This window comes from Anomaloglossus baeobatrachus, chromosome 5 (genome assembly GCF_048569485.1).
Source record: "Anomaloglossus baeobatrachus isolate aAnoBae1 chromosome 5, aAnoBae1.hap1, whole genome shotgun sequence".
Lineage (NCBI taxonomy): Eukaryota > Metazoa > Chordata > Amphibia > Anura > Aromobatidae > Anomaloglossus > Anomaloglossus baeobatrachus.
In genome coordinates, this window is record NC_134357.1 from 501,098,904 (window position 1) to 501,117,501 (window position 18,598).

The following is an 18,598-nucleotide window of genomic DNA, read 5'->3' on the forward strand; positions in this document are numbered from 1 at the left end:
TAACCATCAACTGGCTAACTCTACCTATATGTTCCTAGCGGGGCTGGTTTTCTGTCTGATGGAAAGAGCAGTACTCACTAGGATTGCCATTTCTGAGACTGACACCCTTACATCATCACCCATTGTGGTAATTTTTGCTTGGAAGACAAATTGAAAATTATTATAGACCCCAGGAGCAAATGCAAAGGCTCAGAACTGGACCCAGGAAGGGCTAGTAAAATGACAGTTTGCATTTTTAAGACAAACTGCAGCCAAGAATTGGGTTTTCTGAACTGTAAAATTCCATTAAGAATCATTCTGAGGAACAGGCAGCTCACATTCAAGATAATTACAGCCCACCAAAAATGATGCTCCAACTACTATATTCAAAGACACAATTAATTGTTTCTTAGCACAAATATGCTGTAACAGGAAATGACTAGAGATGAGCAAACCTGTGGAAGTTTAGTTTGGCGGGTTCAGCCCGACTTTTGAAAAAGTTCGATTTGGGACCCGGACCCCCAGGGGTAGTCGGTAATTAGGCAATTCCGGTCTCCAGCCACATGTAGCCAGCCATAAACAGATCACTTCTAGGGGGGGGCAGGGTTTTCTGCTTATTTTTTTTGGGTGCACACTGCATCCCATCATGCTGTTGTTAACCCCAGTGCGTACCTGAGCACAGTGATGCTTGCGCAAGTGGTTTACAAATGTAAAGCACCAGTACTCTGAACACAAACTCTCTTTTTTTTGTAAAGTCTGTCTTTGGTACGAACACCAAACCTCGAGTTCACTCATCTTTAGAAATGACCATTTCCATTGCCATTGATGTCTAAGGGAAAAATAAATGAATCCAGTATGTAATGGTTCCATTTTTGCAGCACCTGCAAGCTGTGATCCTGTTTGCTTGGGCCAATATGACTGCACTTCATTTGAAGCCGAACTGCTGTATTTTATCAAGCCAAAGAAGGTCCAACGCAGTGCTTGATTGATGGGTCTCTATACTGTACTACCCTATGTCCTGTTGTGTATAAATATGTGACTCTTCAGATTTTGTGTTTTACTGAGCCTGATGAAGAGACCTGAGTAGTCTCGAAAACTTTCTATATATTATCATCTTTTCAGTTAGCCATTAAAAGATATCAACCACTGAGGACTCTCAGCTCAAAACAATTTTTTTTATCTCTACTGGCTAACATGGTACAAAGATATTTTACCTCTATCACATTGCTCATTCTGTGTCTACATGAGTTATTTAGTTCTATTTCCTTTTTGATAACAAATATTTATTAATAATTTCATATTTCATAATCATCAATTAGTGCTTTAAGTTGCTCTCCATTTCTCTTCTGTGACATATGACTTTTCTTTGAATTTAGCAGTATGAGGACTGTAACATGCAGTTTGTCAATAATTAAACAAAAAATGAAAATGGCTACTACCCTATGTGAGTGCTCTGATGTGCAACAAAAAATGATATAGTATTAAAACATTTCCCACATTCTAAACATGAAAAAGTTTTATCTCCAGTGTGAATAATCTGATGTCTAAGAAGATTTGATTTAGCTGTAAAATATTTCCCACACTGGGAACATGAAAATGGCTTTTCCCCTGTGTGAATTCTCTGATGTTTAACAAGATTTGATTTCACTGTAAAATATTTCCCACATTGGGAACATGAAAATGGCTTCTCCCCTGTGTGAGTTCTCCGATGCGTAACAAGATTTGATTTCTTTGGAAAATATTTCCCACAGTCTGAACATGAAAATGCATTATTCCCCGTGTGAATTCTCAGATGTGAAACAAGATTTGTTTTCTGATAAAAACATTTCCCACACATTGAACATAAAAATTGCTTCTTTCCTGTGTGAGTTTTCTGATGTTTAACAAGATCAGATTTCTGAGAACAACATTTCCCACAGTCTGGACATGAAAATAACTTCTCTCCGGTGTGAGTTCTTTGATGTCTAACAAGAGTAGATTTGTCTGCAAAACATTTCCTACATTCTGAACATGAAAATGGCTTCTCCCCCGTGTGAATTCTCAGATGTGTAATAAGGTTTGTTTTCTGATTAAAACATTTCCCACATTCTAAACATATAAATGGCTTATGTCCTGTGTGAATTCTCTGATGTGTAACAAGTTGTGATACCTGATTAAAACATTTCCCACATTCAGAACATGAAAATGGCTTCTTGCCAGTGTGAGTTCTTTGATGTTTAGCAAGATCAGATTTACGAGTACAACATTTCCCACATTCTGAGCAGGAAAATAACAGCTCCCCTGTGTGAATTTTTTGATGTGTAACAAGATTTGTTTTCTGATTAAAACATTTCCCACATTCTGAACATGAAAATGGCTTCTCCCCTGTGTGAATTCTTTGATGTGTAACAAGAGTTGATTTGTCTGTAAAACATTTGCCACATTCTGAACATGAAAATGGCTTCTTTCGTGTGTGAACTTTTTGATGTTTACCATCCCTTTGGTTATTTTTATTTTGTTTAAAAGTCTGTGATGAATCAGTAGAAAGAACCTGTTGACAAGGATCAGATGATACATCTATGCTCTTAAACGCTGGAGGTGCAAATTGGATAATGGCATACTCTTCATATGTATCTGGTGTGATACTATGGTTATCTGCTTTAACATCTGAAAATATATGTTCCTCTGAGCTCCCGGTACAGTCATCTGACAAAAATGAAACCATTAATATTATTATTTAATAACAGTGCATTTTAGGCATATTAATTCTAATATACATTTTATAGCATGGATGTCAAACTCATTTTCACTGAGGGCCACATCAGCATTAAGATTACCTTTAAAGTGCCACTTGTAATTGTAAGGGCTCATGCAGATCTCCTTGCAACACGGTACAAGCATGGACTGCAATGCAGAAACTGGCTAGGGGCTATACTAGAGCTTTCCCTGGGTAGTAGGGCTATAGAAGAGCCGATCCTGAGTACTTAGGCTGAACTAGAGCTGTCCCTGGGCTGAAAGGCTATATGAGAGAGCTGTCCCTGGGTTGTAGTGCTGTACAAAAGACATCCCTGGGTAGAAGGGCTATATGAGAGCACTCCCTGGGTAGTAGGGCTATACAAAAGCTGTCCCTGGGTAGTAGGGCTATAAAGAGAACTGTTCCTGGATAATAGGGCTATACTACCGCTGTCCTGGGTAGCAGGGTTATTAGAGAGATGTCCCTGGGTAGTAAGATTAAAAGTGAGACGTCCCTGTGTAGTAGAGCTATAAGAGAGCTGTCCCTGGGTCCTAGGGCAAATAGCACATTTTTTTTAGGTAGTACGGCTAAGAGAGCTGTTATTGGGAATTAGAGCTAAGAGCGCTGTCACTGGAAAGTAGAACAAAGATCGCTGTCCCTGCTTAGTATGGCTAAGAGCGCTGTACCTGCTTAGCAGGGCTAAGAGCGTTGACCCTGTCTGGTAAAGCTAAGAGTGCTGTCCCTGCTTAGTAGGGCTAAGCGTAAAGTACCTGTTTTGGAGGGCTAAGAGTACTGTACCTGCTTAGTAGGGATAAAAGCACTGTCCCTATTTAAAAAGGACCAAAAGCGCTGTCCCTGCTTAATAGGACCAAGAGCACTGTCCCTGCTTAGTAGGGCTAAGGGCGCTGTCCCTGAGTTGCAGTGCTAAGTGCGCTGTACCTGCTTAGTAGTGCTAAGAGACATGTCCCTGGGTTGTAAGACTAAAAGTGCTGTCCCTGTTTACTAGGACTAAGAGTGTTATCCCTAGGTTGTATGGCTAAGGTCACTGTCCCTAAGTTGTAGGGCTAGCTAAGGGTGCTGTCTCTGGGTTGTAGGGCTAAGGGTGTGCTCCTGGACCTCAGTGTCCAAGACAGACTGCTCCCTATGCTAAGTATTACTTGCATCTGCTCTAAAATCAAAGCTGTAACCTGCTTCCTTTGCTTTTGCTGTACCCTATGCTAAGTATTGGCTACCTCCTTGTTGATTTAAAGGTTCAAAGATGGAACCTGCTCCTTGTGCGTATTACACCTCCTTTGTTAAGTGCCTGCTGACTGGATCCCCTCGATTTTAAAGCTGACACCCGCTTCATGTATTGGCGCTGCCCCTCTACCATGGTATTCCTATGAGTAAAGGTATATGCGTGAAACGCGTCTGCTTCTTGCTGTTTTTTTTAAACATGTTGATGTATTAAAGATTTTCTATTTTTATCTTGGATGGATGTGTCGAGATTTTTTGTTGCCTTTATGTGTGTGTTTTAGGTAACGTGGGTGGGAGATAATATTAGGTTACAGTAGGTTTAATTCTGTGCTATTACTGCACATTTTATTAGTGTGGGAAGTTACTTTTGGTGTGTATAGTACATATTCTTTATTAGTACACTGGTTTGTCTCATTTAGTTGCGGTTAATATATATTTAGCAAAAGGAACAGGGAACTTTACGGTAGTTTTACTATTGGATATTAGTTATTAGTAGTCAAAGCTGACATTAATTATTAAATATCGGACTCCAAGTTTAACATTGGCATGAGTATCCCTTTGATACTATGTAAAATATAGAGAAAGCAAGAATGGAATGCATGGATTTGGACATCTCTCAATGCCATATCTTATTCACAACACAACATAAAACAGATCATAAGTTGAAAGTTAGACATTTCTCGATTTTATTGAAAAAAACTAACTTATCTAGAAATTGATGGCAGTAACACATCTAAAAAAAAAAGCGGGATAGGAATAACAAAAGGCCGAAAAAGTAATTGGGACTAATGAAAAACAGCTTGAGGGTCAATTTTCAACTAAGTCATATGATGGTGTATAAAAAGAGCATGTTAGAGGGATAGAAGCAAAGTTGGTCAGATGCTCAGCAATCTGTGAACAGCTGCATCTAAATATTGTTGAACAATTTCAGAAAAACGTTCCCAAATTTATAACTGCAAAGGGTTTGAATATTTCACCATCTGCAGCACATGATACCATCAATAGATTCAGCGGTGCCGGACAAATGCTTGTGCACAATATTGGAGGCTTGTAATTTATTGGCCCTACGTTAATAACAGACATAACTTGGATGCACGAATCACTGCATGGGCCTCTGGAATACTTCCAAAAATCATTGTCTGTCAACACAGTTCGCCATGCAATTCACAAATGCAAGGTACAGCTCTGTCGTGCAAAGAAAAAGCCATATATCAACACAATCCAGAAACATTGCCGTCTTCTCTTGGCCAAAGCTCAATTAAAATAGTCTGCAGCAAAATGTTAAACTGTTTGAGGTCAGAATATAATTCTTTATGGAAACTATGGACACCGTGTTCTAGTGTCACGCTAGGTACGGGGAAGTACCAAGCGAACGGCAAAAGAAAAAGGAGATGTGTCTAGGAAAGAAGAAGATGGTTTCCCCTGAGCAAACGTAACGCTGGTCCCTGGGCTTACTCACCACCCTAGATAGGTTCTGCACCTAGGTGCCGAGCCGGATAGCTGACCCTAGGTATCCCTAGTGCTGGGCCTGAAATAGGGAATGGATGGGATGAGATCTTCGTCAACCCCAGTAAACACTACAAAAGACACAAGGAGGACACACAGGTGGGATAAATAAATAAACTACTTATCCATAAATGACTCAGGTACAAGTGCAGCAAAGTAACAGCCCTTCTGAGGAAGCGACCACCCTTCTGAGGAAGCGACGGCGAAACACGTGTCAAGGGTTGTCCTTGCGGTAATTATACATACATTCTTTATCTTCCATGTGGTTACTTTATCTGATGTTCCCTCTTGCATCCTTCTTGGTCAGTAATTACTTGTTTGTACAGCGTCCTTTTGCTGGGCAAGGCACAATATACTTAAGTCTCTGGTTCTTCTGACCAGGACTTTCTTTTGTATGGTTACATTGCCACCTTGTGGCCGTGTGAGAATATGCACTTTACACTTTATATTTATACTTTACCCTAATAGGCGTTTCTATGCCACCTAGTGGCTTTTGAAGCTATTGCACTTTCATAATTTTTTCTCATTCTCCACTGCCACCTGGTTGTGAATCATATGCATTGCACTTTATTTTTTCATTTTTTACTATCTATGGTGCTCTTTGCCACTTAGTGCACAAGTTAAAGCCTTATATTGTATTTATCTTTTATCCTGTAATATTACGCTTTACTGGCACTTGGTTGTTTTATGCATTTGCATTTTATGTAACCATATTTATCTATTTTTCCATGGAAAATTGATTGTATTTTATACTTTATTATCGCTTGGACCTTTTTGATCTGGTGTCCTCTTCTCCCTTTTTAAGTGTTTTTATTTTGAGAATTTAATAAAAATACAAATGATTTTATCTATTTATGTGTGGAGTTTTTCATGTAGGCTTTAATTGACATTTTTTGAACTCCCTTACTTGTTTAGTGTTGGTATATACAATGGTAGACATGACCCTGGCCCAATTTTTTGGGATTGTGTTGCTGCCATCAATTTCTAAATTAGATAATTTTTGTTAAAATGGAATAAAAAAAGTCCGACTTTCAGCTTTCAATCTGTATTCTATGTTATCTTGAGAATAAAATATAGTTATAAGACATTTCCATATCATTTAATTCTTGATTTCTTCACATCTTGTACAACATCCCAAAATATTTGGAATTGAGGTTATACTATTGCTAAAATTGATCTTATCTTGCATCTGACTTGCTTCCTGACTGATATAATTATATTATATTTTCAGGGTGTATTAGCAAGTGGATGAATAAAATCTGTGACTTCTCTGCATTTAGCAGTTTCTACCCACCTGTGCGGTTATCTGTAGGAATTTCCACCTTATACCACTTATTACCCCTCATATATGTCTCTGGAGTGTTAATATGAGTCAGATCTTCACCCTGAAACAAATATTGTAAAAGTCATAGACAGATGGAAAAGTCGTGTTACAAAACAGAAAAGATTATAAATCAACATGGCGACCACAACTGACATAACAGCAGTAGATACCGTGTTTAAAGTGCTAAGGTTTATTTTCGGGTAGGTCTTATTCTTGGGGAAACACAACTAAGTTTACAAACCCCACCCTCAAAAAAACAGACACCCCCCCTTTCAAGGAGAATCATGCTTACCATACCCCGGGCATCTGCGTGGCTTCCCGGTCCTCCTGCGATCTTTGGCGGGCGCTCCCGCCAGGTATGCTCCACGTGGTCCTCCCGCTTTTGGCCGACACACTCACATACATCAGATTGCACACACAATCACACATCACATCACACACACACACACTCACCACATCCGGCGATACGGATTGCTTCCGGCCAGCGGGGGACAGTAGGACCCAGTGCAGTGGAGAATGAGGACCTGGCTGGAATGCATGTAGGACTCAGCAGTTTAACACATAGATGCGTTCCACTGCAGGTCTTCTATGCTTTCTATTGTACTGCATCCCGGGATTCTGTCAGCTAGAAGCAATCGGTATCGCCTGATGTGGTGAGTGTGTGTGGGTGTGTGATCTTATGTGTGATTGTGCGTGCGATCTGATGTGTGTGGGTGTGCGATCTAATGTATGATTGTGTGTGTGATCTGATGTGTGTGGGTGTGCGATCTGATGTATGTGGGTGTGATCTGATGTGTGTGGGTGTGCGATCTAATGTATGATTGTGTGTGTGATCTGATGTGTGTGGGTGTGCGATCTGATGTATGTGGGTGTGATCTGATGTGTGTGGGTGTGCGATCTAATGTATGATTGTGTGTGTGATCTGATGTGTGTGGGTGTGCGATCTGATGTATGTGGGTGTGATCTGATGTGTGTGGGTGTGCGTTCCACCGCAGGTCCTCCAATTCGGCATCTGGTGAGTATGATTGCAGGGTCATCTGTCTTCTCCCTTTTGGAACTGTCTGCTTTCTATAATGAAGTTTCCTGCAGTATTGTTTAACCTTTTTTTTAGCTGCATGGACACTTCATTATTAGACTGTGACTAGGACTTATTTAAGTCTTACACTGAAAATGCTGAAAATTCCTTCTAGGGCTTATTTTTGGAAAAACATGGTAGCTGTAGGTTTCCTGCATAAATACAACCTGTCAGCTCCTAATTCTAACCAGCAGTCTCCATAACCAGAAATTATGAGATCATCCAGTCAAGATCTAATGTCTATGATCAGTGTTATCCTGACATCTCCACCAAGTATAAAACATACACTGAATGGCCACATTATTACAGACCCCCATCTAGTAGCACATTAAACCTCAGTGGCAATCAGAATCTCAGCAAATTATTGTTGCTGATTGCACTTGGTGTTGAAATGTTGGTCGATAAAGACAAGATACTTTTTTACAAAACCTTGTAGCATGTGGCATTGTCCTTCTACCACAGGGTAAACAGCTGTCATGAAGTGATGAACTTGGTAAGCAACAGTTCTTAGGCAAAGACCAACTTTCCAAACATCAATCCACAGGTATCGTAGGACGCAGGATTTGTGCAGAAAAACTACTCCACCTTTACCAGACTGAAATGATCACATCACTTGAATTTCCTATTTTAATAAGGATTCAGTTTCAATTTGCTTAAATTGTGTACCACCTGTTCCTCAGAACAGTTCTTGATATCTTCTTTTATGAGTTGCTTACATCTACATGATCCCCTTTCAATGTAAGTTTTTCCTCAATCACAACATTCTCTGTAAACTCCTTACACCATGCAAACTATAAATCCCACGAGCAGGCCCGGCATCAGCACCCGGCAAACCCGGTCAAATGCTGGGACCCTGGGATGCCAGGAGGCCCACTCGGGGTGGCAGGGGGGCCCAGTGCCCGCACTGTCACCGGCCTCCCCCCCGCCGAGGATCGCACTTTCAATTGTATCGGCATCGCAGTTGCCGATACAATTGAAAGCAATGATGAGATGGAGCAGCACGCTCCCTCTCTCACCATTCTCCCTGCTATGTCTGACAATGTCAACGTTCTGAGCCTCTGACAGCTCAGCAGCGGAGCGTGGTGGCGTCATCACTGCGCGCCTGCTGAGAGGTCAGAGAGACAGCAGTGGACGCGCCGAGGAGACCGGAGCAGCGGGGTAACGAGGAAAAGTGAGTATTTATGTAATCGTGGTGGCCAGACAACCATGGAGGTGCATTAAATGATATGGGGACTGTATACTACATGGAGGTGCCTAATGCTATCAGGGTCTGCACTGTGCTATATCCAATCTGTATACTACATGGAGGTGTCTAATGCTACCAGGGTCTGCACTGTGCTATATAAGTGCTGTATACTACATGAAGGTGCCTAATGCTATCAGGGTCTGTATTGTGCTATATGGGGCTGTATACTACATAGAGGTGCCTAATGCTATGTGGGTCTGCACTGTGATATATGCAGCCTCTATACTACATGGAGGTGCCTAATGCTATCTGGCTCTGCTCTGTGCTATATGTTGTCTGTATACTACATGAGGGTGCCTAATGCTATCTGGGTCTGCACTGTGCTATATGACAGCTGTATACTACATGAGGGTGCCTAATGCTATCTGGGTCTGCACTGTGCTATATACGGCCTGTATACTACATGACGGTGCCTAATGCTATCTGGGTCTGCATTGTGCTATATGGCGGCTGTAAACTACATGAAGGTGCCTAATGTTATGTCGGTCTGCATTGTGCTATATGCAGCCTGTATACTACATGAAGGTGCATAATGCTATCTGGGTCAGCACTGTGCTATATGGCGGCTATATACTACATGGAGGTGCCTAATGCTATCTGGGTCTGTATTGTGCTATATGGGGCTGTATACTACATAGAGGTGCCTAATGCTATGTGGGTCTGCACTGTGATATATGCAGCCTCTATACTACATGGAGGTGCCTAATGCTATCTGGCTCTGCTCTGTGCTATATGTTGTCTGTATATTACATGAGGGTGCCTAATGCTATCTGGGTCTGCACTGTGCTATATGGCAGCTGTATACTACATGAGGGTGCCTAATGCTATCTGGGTCTGCACTGTGCTATATACGGCCTGTATACTACATGACGGTGCCTAATGCTATCTGGGTCTGCATTGTGCTATATGGCGGCTGTAAACTACATGAAGGTGCCTAATGTTATGTCGGTCTGCATTGTGCCATATGCAGCCTCTATACTACATGAAGGTGCATAATGCTATCTACGTCTGCATTGTGCTGTATGGCGGCTGTATACTACATGAGGGTGCCTAATGCTATGTGGGTCTGCATTGTGCTATATGCAGCCTGTATACTACATGAAGGTGCCTAATGCTATCTGGGTCTGAATTGTACTATATGGGGGCTGTATACTTCATGAGGATGCCTAATGCTATATGGGTCTGCATTGTGCTATATGGGGGCTGCTTAATGTTATATGGGGGTTGCATAGTGCCATATGAGGGCTGCATAGAGAACTATGGGGGCTTCATAACACTATATGGAGGAATATGGGGGCTGCATACTGCTATACCCCCAGAGTTGTATGTCACCTCCACCCCAGTGCTGTAAAGACCCTCAGAGCTGTGTATATCCCCAGAGCTGCATGTCACCTCCCCACCTCAGACCTGTTTGTCCCCCCACCCCAGAGCCACTGCCCCCCTCTAGAGCTGTATGACACCTCTGGAGCTGTATCGCCCCCATTGCTGTATATCCCTTTCCTCAGTAATATGTATACCCCCAAGTAATGTGTATGTCCCCAGCCTCTCTTGTGATGTATATACAGCAGTGTTAGGGTTCTCTATGTGCGACCATGTCTGTATGTGACGGCCACCAATCAGCATAGCACAGACACATGCCCAGGAGGAGCTGGATGAAGACAAGCGGGGAGGTGAATGAGGCTGTTGCCGGCTTCTCAATATTAGAAATATCGCTAATGTCTCTGTGTGTGCATGTATGATCTGTATCTATGTATGTCAGTGTATATGACAGTGTATAGATTTTTGTCTCACTTATATGTGTTTTTGTGAATTTCCTTTTAAATATATATGTGTACGTATGCCTGTATGTGTATGTATCTGTGCATGTCTATGTGTGGGTGGGGCTCACTGAGAATCTTTCGCCCAGGGCCCACAGAAATCTGGAGCCGGACCTGCCCATGAGGTTGGCAGTTTCTGAAATACTGGTCCAGACCCTATGATCTATGACTGTGCCTCATTCAAGGTTGCTCCTATCACTCTTGTTTGTCATTCTAATGTGAATTCCCACAGAAAACCGATCACTTTATATTCTTCTGCCCTCCAGGGACATTGAACTATATACAGTGTATCCACCCACCATATCCTGTCCACCGCCATTAACTTGAGAATGGCAGCAGCTATAGGCATAGAACTTGTGTCTAGCTATAGTAAAGTAGCCATGCGTTACGCAATGAAACCACCTATAGCGCCACCTGGTGGAAAACAACGGAGTTAGCATTTTTATCTCGAAAACGGAACGAGATAGAGAAAAAAAGTGAATTACAAAGTTGTAGGGAATCATCAATTCAATACGAATCGACACCTTGCATACAGAAATGCTATGATATGATACCCATGAGCCCCCAAAACATTGAATGCTGTTCACGCATTTGGCGCTCATTTAACTTTGATGCTCAAAGTGGCCCCCGTCAGCTGCAATGCACATCTGGACTCTGGACAGCATTCTGTATCTTGCTGCACGTTGTGCAATATGGTAGGTGACACGTTTGCACAAGCATCTGTAATACGTCATTGTAGGTCCTGCAATGTTGGTGGAGGGGTCGCATACACCTGCTGTTTCATGTGACCTCACAGAAAGAAGTCCAATGGGGTCAGGTCAGGTGAGTGTGGAGGCCACTCCACGCAGCCACCATACCCAATGACTTGTAGGAAGGTCTCCATGAGGTTTCGCTTCACGTCCGGAGCCTTGTGAGTTTTACACGCTCTAATCATAGCATTTCTGTATTCAAGGTGTTGATTCAGATTGAATTGATGATTCCCTACAAGTTTGTAATTCACTTTTTTTCTCCATCTTGTTCCGTTTTCGAAATAAAAATGCTAACTCCGGTGTTTTCCACCAGGTGGTGCTATAGGTGGTTTCATTGCGTAGTGCATGTCTACTTTACTATACCTAGACACCACTTTTATTCCTATAGCTGCCGCCGTTCTCAAGTTAATGGCAGTGGACAGGTTATGGGTGGACACACTGTATGTATGGTGTCGCTAATAAATTGGCTGTTCAGTGTATAATACCGGTGGTTAAAACAAGACAGATCACAAAAGCTTCACGGCTGTCTACACATCATAGGGGAGATCTCATGACACCTTCTTTCCATCTACCTGATGATCCTGAGGAACATTGGGATTTTCTTGTTTACAGTCCTGTGGAAGAAGAGGACGGGGACATCTCTCTGGTGTTGTCCTCTCACTGGATAGAACTGGAGGAAACACAGACAGGGACTGAATTCATTCTTTACATACAGATAATTATAGGCGTGTGTATTTAGTCCTGTCTATTACCTGGTGATGTGAGGGGCTGGGGATCCTCCATCATGACGTCCTTGTACAGATCTTTGTGTCCTTCTAAATACTCCCACTCCTCCATGGAGAAATAGACGGTGACATCCTGACACCTTATAGGAACCTGACACATACAATGATACCGTCATCCCCCGATCCCTCCATAGCGTTACTGTATAATGTCCCAACATTCCCAGCAGTGTCACCTCTCCAGTCAGCAGCTCAATCATCTTGTAGGTGAGTTCTAGGATCTTCTGGTCATTGATGTCCTCATGTATCAGGGGGTGAGGTGGAGGCCCCGTGATTGGGCTCAGAGGTCTTCCCCATCCCTCAGACACAGGGGCCTGACAGCGGTCACTAGAGGTCTTCTTCACTACTGTGTAATCCTGGTTATGGAGAGACACATTAATAAATCTCACTACAGACATTTCCAGAGTCCTCACCTCTCCAGTTCTGTCCATCTGTTATTCCCATAGATAAGAATGATGTAATGTGACGTCATCAGAATCTCTCACCTCTCCAGTAAGCCGGAAGAGGATCTCTAGGGTGAGGTGTAATATCCTCTCCGCCATCTTGTCCCTGTCCCTATCCATCCTTGATGGGTCAATCAGGAAAATTCTCTTCTATAGAGGATCTGAGAGGATCCGATATTGTAGGGACCTGAATGGGGAGAAGATGACGATGTAACATCAGAAAGATCCCATGTAATAATACAATTATTGGAGAAAATAGGGTTAAACATATCGGGTGATATAACGAGTGTATATTATATTTTCTCTCTTTAATTGGACAGAAACATTTGATATCCTATGAAGGCAGCTTTGTCACTGATACCAGAAGCCGAGGACGGTGGAGACGCTGAGAGCGGGATATGTGCCATAAAGATGGAGCACGGCTTGAACACCATCAGGTTTATGTCCGTTCGCCAGAATCTGACGTCTACACGGAGAGTGGTGAAGATTATCACTACAGGAGCTGCTCTGGTCACAGGGACTCCAGAAATATGGAGGAGACCAAAATACAAATAGAGCGGACACTGGGAGGGTCCCGGGCAGCGGCCTTGAGGATGATTTACAGGAGTCATTAATTATAAATGTCGCCTGAAGAAACCACGACAGACACTAGTCCGGTATATACAACCGCAGAGAGGTTTCCCCTGGAGATGTGTGCGCTTCTCTCTACTCATCGTCTATGGGACGGCGGAGACCGAGCGCGGCTCTAATGGCAGACAATAGAGGAGGATACTTATAAGGAGAAGGAAGAAACCTCATTAATAATTTATATGTTACCAGAACCTTCTATTAAACACGACCCAGAAATACCCCACATACGGCGACATCAGCGGGAAATAACAGGAGCTCCAGAGAAAGAGAAGAGACGTCCATCAGTGACTTATATGGGAGCGAGATGAGAAATGTCACCAGCACTGAGGGGGTTAATGCCCCCTGCGCCCAGTAATGGGGAATCTCCACATACCTCCTCCTGCAGAGCCGCACAGTCGCACACTGGATATATGGCTGCTCTGTGCTTACAGGACCTGTGATGACGTCACATGGAGGGGAGGAGTCAGGGGTCACATGATCAGCTCCTCAGTGTGCAGGACTCTGCTGTGCTGGGTGTCATAATAATGATGTTATTTCTATAGCGCCAACATATTCCGCAGCATTTTGCAATTCAGTGGGGACACGTAGAGACAATTAGACAAAGTAACACCTAGTTACAGGAGAGAGGTTCCTGCTCGTAAAATTACAATCAATAAGGAAATGGAGGACACAGTAGGTAACTGCTTGTTATGAATGGTCCAGCCATCATTATAATAAATAGGGGTTTTCATTTACATCACCTACCAAATTATTATGAAAATTGGATTTAGGTTTCATAAATAGGGCCGGTGTCCGCACCCGGGCAAGTGTCAGGGCCCTGGACAAACGGGGGGCCCACTCGCCATCGGCAGGAACAGGTCACCATCTTACCTGCAAGCCCGGGCAGATTTACAGGGACCACAGTACTCGAGCTGGCAAATGCACTTTCCAAAGTATCTGAAGAAACACAAATATATGTACACAAAGTAGAGGCTCTGTTTGTATATATATATATATATATATATATATATATATATATATTATATATGTGTGTTTTTTTTCAGATACTTTGTTATACCATGCCTGATGAAGAGACCTGAGAAGTCTTGAAAGCTTGCTGTGTAACAACATTTATTTTATTTTTGTTATGTCGCGGGCGGAAGGGGGAACGCCGCTCGCCTGGGAATCGCTGGCGCTCGGGTCCGGTGCTTTTGATCCTCGGTGGCTCGAGCGCGGGGCAGGACCCGGGGGCTCGAGCAGCGCCTCCTCGCCCACGAGTGAAAAGGGGGGTTTGTTTGGTTGTGGGATGTCTGTTGTGACGCCACCCACGGGGTTGTGGTGATGATGGGCACCACCGCTACTGGTGACGGGGGTTCCCGGGAGCGATGGCGGGGAGCAGCTGAGGTGTTGGCCCCTCCGTGGGTAGGGGCTATTGGTCCCGGGGCCCCGGTTGGGGGTTGGTGAGTAGGGGGATAGGTGCAGGTGCCCGTGTGGGGAGGCAGCGCAGTTGCGGGGCAGCGTTACGGTGCAGCACTGTGCCGGATGGCACTGGTGTACTCACTCAGGTAATCAATGACAGAGTCTCTGGTAAACCAAACGGCTGGATGGACGGGGCCCGCAGTCGGCTGCGGTATCTTCACTCTCCCCGGACGGGTTGATGGTGGCTGTCGTTCCCTGCACCTATGTGTAAGTGTTTGACTCCTATGGATTCCCACGGGTAGTCCGCTCCCTGGCGTGTACGTGTCGGGAGAGCCCATTTTGCCCGCAGGCGCTGGCCCTTAGATCTCTGGCCGTTGGCAGTGGCTATTATCCGGACGGGTTGGGCTGTTGCCTTCTGACAGGACTTGGTTGGGAATGGACCCCTGAGGTCCAGACCGCAATCAGAGAATTTGACCGTTACGGCGGCTTCCGAGTCTGGGTCTGAGTACCCTGCCTTGGTGCTTGGCTTCAATCCGCTCCCCGGGTCGGTACCGGCGGGCCAACGCCCGACTCCGGTCCTACGGTTCCGCAGACGTCCACCTACTCCTGCAGACGGCCACCACCGTCTGTCGACCTTGCTGATAGTGCCTGGGCTCCAACCCAGACACTCACAGTTATTTCTCCTCTCACTCCCACCTCTCCACTTCAACTCCAAAACTCAACCAACTACTTTTCCCGCCTCCAGGCCTGTGAACTCCTCGGTGGGTGGGGCAAACCGCCTGGCTCCGCCCCACCTGGTGTGGACATCAGACCCTGGAGGAGGCAACAAGGGTCTTTGTTTGACGGGTGTTCCTGACCAGGGGAGGGGGGGTGTGTGTATGTGATGTTATACTGTGACCCCTGGGGTCCAGGGCGTCACACTCCCCCTTGGTAAAACGCAGACCGTCTGCGGGCTGCCCGTCCATCACCGGTTTTATTTTCTGTAAAAGATAAATAACAGGGAAAAACAGTAGAATGCATTTTTTTTTTTTTTTTTTTAAATCTTCCCTGACGGGAGGCATGTTACTTAAACGTTGCAAGCATTAATAAAACATTTTTAATAACACGGACGGGTCCCATTTCTTCCGCTTCCCCACCCAAACAACCTAAACCTTGATGCTGCCCCTAAGAAACGGGAAGCACCCCTTTTCCCCAGTCCGGAAAACAGAACCTGGTTCAGGTTGCCCAAGCGGGAACGGGTACGGTGTCTCGCACCCGACTGTCATTCAGGGGGCCCCACGTCCAGGGGGGACCCGTGACCCCGGAGGATAGTCACTGGTCCTGGTGGTGACCGGACCCCAGCCTGCTCTGCTGCGGGTCCCTCCTCCAACCTGCCTCTCCGGAGGCGGTTAACGGGACTCCAGCCCACAATTATTTACAAACCCACAAGTTCGTGGGTGGCCTGCTAGTTCTCGGCCATGTTCATGAGCAGTTTCTCATGTGGGTTTGGACTTTTAAGGCAAGCATGTAAGGGTCCCAACGGGGGCCAAACTCTTCATAGCCAACGGGCTATCACACTGTAGGTCCCAACAGGGATAACTGTTGTTTTGCAAATCAGGTGACAGCCTCGGATAATTAGTACTCATTCATTCAGATATTTACACAATCAACATACGGCACCCCTAGATGGCAGTTTCCCTATACCTAAGCGGGGGCCTACCTAGGTTGGGACGTGTGGACCTCTTGGGACTAATGACGTCACTGGGGGGCACTGGGACAGAGGAGACAACGGGTTCCTCTTCCCATCTGTCGGGTATGGCAGGTGGAGACCTATGGGGGCCTGGTATATCCCTGGGCACTGGTTCAAGCGGTTCACTGGCGGTTATTTCCGTTTCCACTTCTTCCACGGGTTATGGGAACATTAACACCGGAATAATCACCGCGTCGTTCTGCCTAGGCCAGTCTGCTGGGAAGTCACCCATCACTGTGTGGATCACCTCTTTCTTTTCCCCGTTCGGGATGGGGACTGGGACTTCACTTGCCAATCGTAAGGGGTGTGGGCATCTCTTCAGGTGATCCCTGTAAACTGTAGCCATGGTTCTCCCCTGGTCACGACTAATCAGATAAGTCTTCTCGTTCTCCCATACAGTGGGCTGTATGACATACGGGGTTCTTTCCCACTGATCATCAAGCTTATGGGTTCTCCTCTTCCGTTTCAGCACTATATCCCCCGGCTCAAAGGGGGCAGCCGGAGCCCGTCTGTTGAAGCGCTGCTCTTGTTTTCCTCGGCTCTGACGCAGATTCTTTTCCACATATTCCTGAATCCGTCGGTACTGCGCCTGCCGCTTGGTATCCCAGTTTGCAGTGGCGGGGAGGGCCTCCGGAGCGTCCAGGCCCATCTCCAGGTCCACCGGCAGCCAGCCCGGTCGGGCTCTCATCAAATACGCGGGTGTACACTTGGTAGAACTACAGGGAATGTTGTTGTACATTTCTACCAGGTCGGGCAGTTTCTCCAGCCACAGGTTTCGTTCGTCCAACGGTAGTGTCTTGAGGACCTAGGACCCAGGACTAAGTGATTCATCTTTTCACACATCCCATTGGTTTGGGCATGGTATAGTGTGGTCCTGATTTTCTTGCACCCGTACAACTGGCAAAACTCCTGGAACACCTGTGCTTCGAAGGCCGGACCCCGATCTGTGAGCACTCTCTCTAGGTACCCATGCGGTCGACAGAAGTAGGCCTGGAATGCTCTCGCTGCGGTACGGCCTGTCAGATCTTTAATTGGAACAACCACCATGAACCGCGAGTAGTGGTCTACGATGGTTAGGGCATAGGTATACCCATTTCGACTGGGTGCGAGCTTGACGTGGTCCAAGGCGACCAATTCCAGCGGTTGATGGGTGACGATCGGCTGTAGGGGGCTCTCTAGCTGACTTCATCCCTCCTTCTCAGTGTACAGGGACCACACTCTAGACACCAGGCCTCCACAGATTCCCGCATCCCACTCCAATAGAACCGCTCTCTCAGCAACATCTCCAGCTTCTTCCACCCGAAGTGCCCAGCGCCATCATGGTACGCCTGTAAGACTTTGGGCACGCTGACCTGAGGAACCACCAGCTGGCGAACCTTCTCATGAGTTTTCGGGTTGATCAGCTCCCGATACAGCTTCCCTTGATGCAGTCATAGCCGGGCTCTTTCTTTCCACAGCCGCTGGGCTTCAGAGGGAGCTGAGTGATCCATTTTGGAGGAGCCCTGTGCAATCATGGTCTTGACCAACTGGACGGCAGGCGCCTGGTCCTGTGCTTCTTGCCACCCCTGACTGGGTAGCGGGTCCAGGTTCACCTGTTGCTGATTGACACAAAGTTTTTCGGCCAATGGCCGGTCGAACGCGGGCAACTCGATTTCCTCGAGGTCGTCATCTTCCGACCCCCCCCATCAGGCAGGTGGGGCATCCAGGATAACGCGTCCGTGTTGGTGTTCTTGCGGCCGGCTCGATATTTGATAGTGAAGTCATAGTTGGACAGCCGAGCCACCCACCGCTGTTCCAGTGCGCCTAGCTTTGCCGTATCCAGATGGGTCAGCGGATTATTATCCGTGTAGGCAGTGAATTTCGCCGTCGCGAGGTAATGCCTAAAAATTTCGGTGATTGCCCACACCAGGGCTAGGAATTCATGCTTGAAGGAGCTGTAATTCTCGGGGTTTCTTTCCGTGGGCCGGAGTT

The 18,598-nt window shown here is 45.5% G+C and overlaps 1 pseudogene; it reads right to left on the reverse strand.

Moving 5' to 3' along the window:
* Nucleotides 1–1,198: 1,198 nt before the first annotated feature.
* Nucleotides 1,199–18,598, reverse strand: part of LOC142312831 (uncharacterized) — an 87,689-nt pseudogene continuing 70,289 nt past the window's right edge.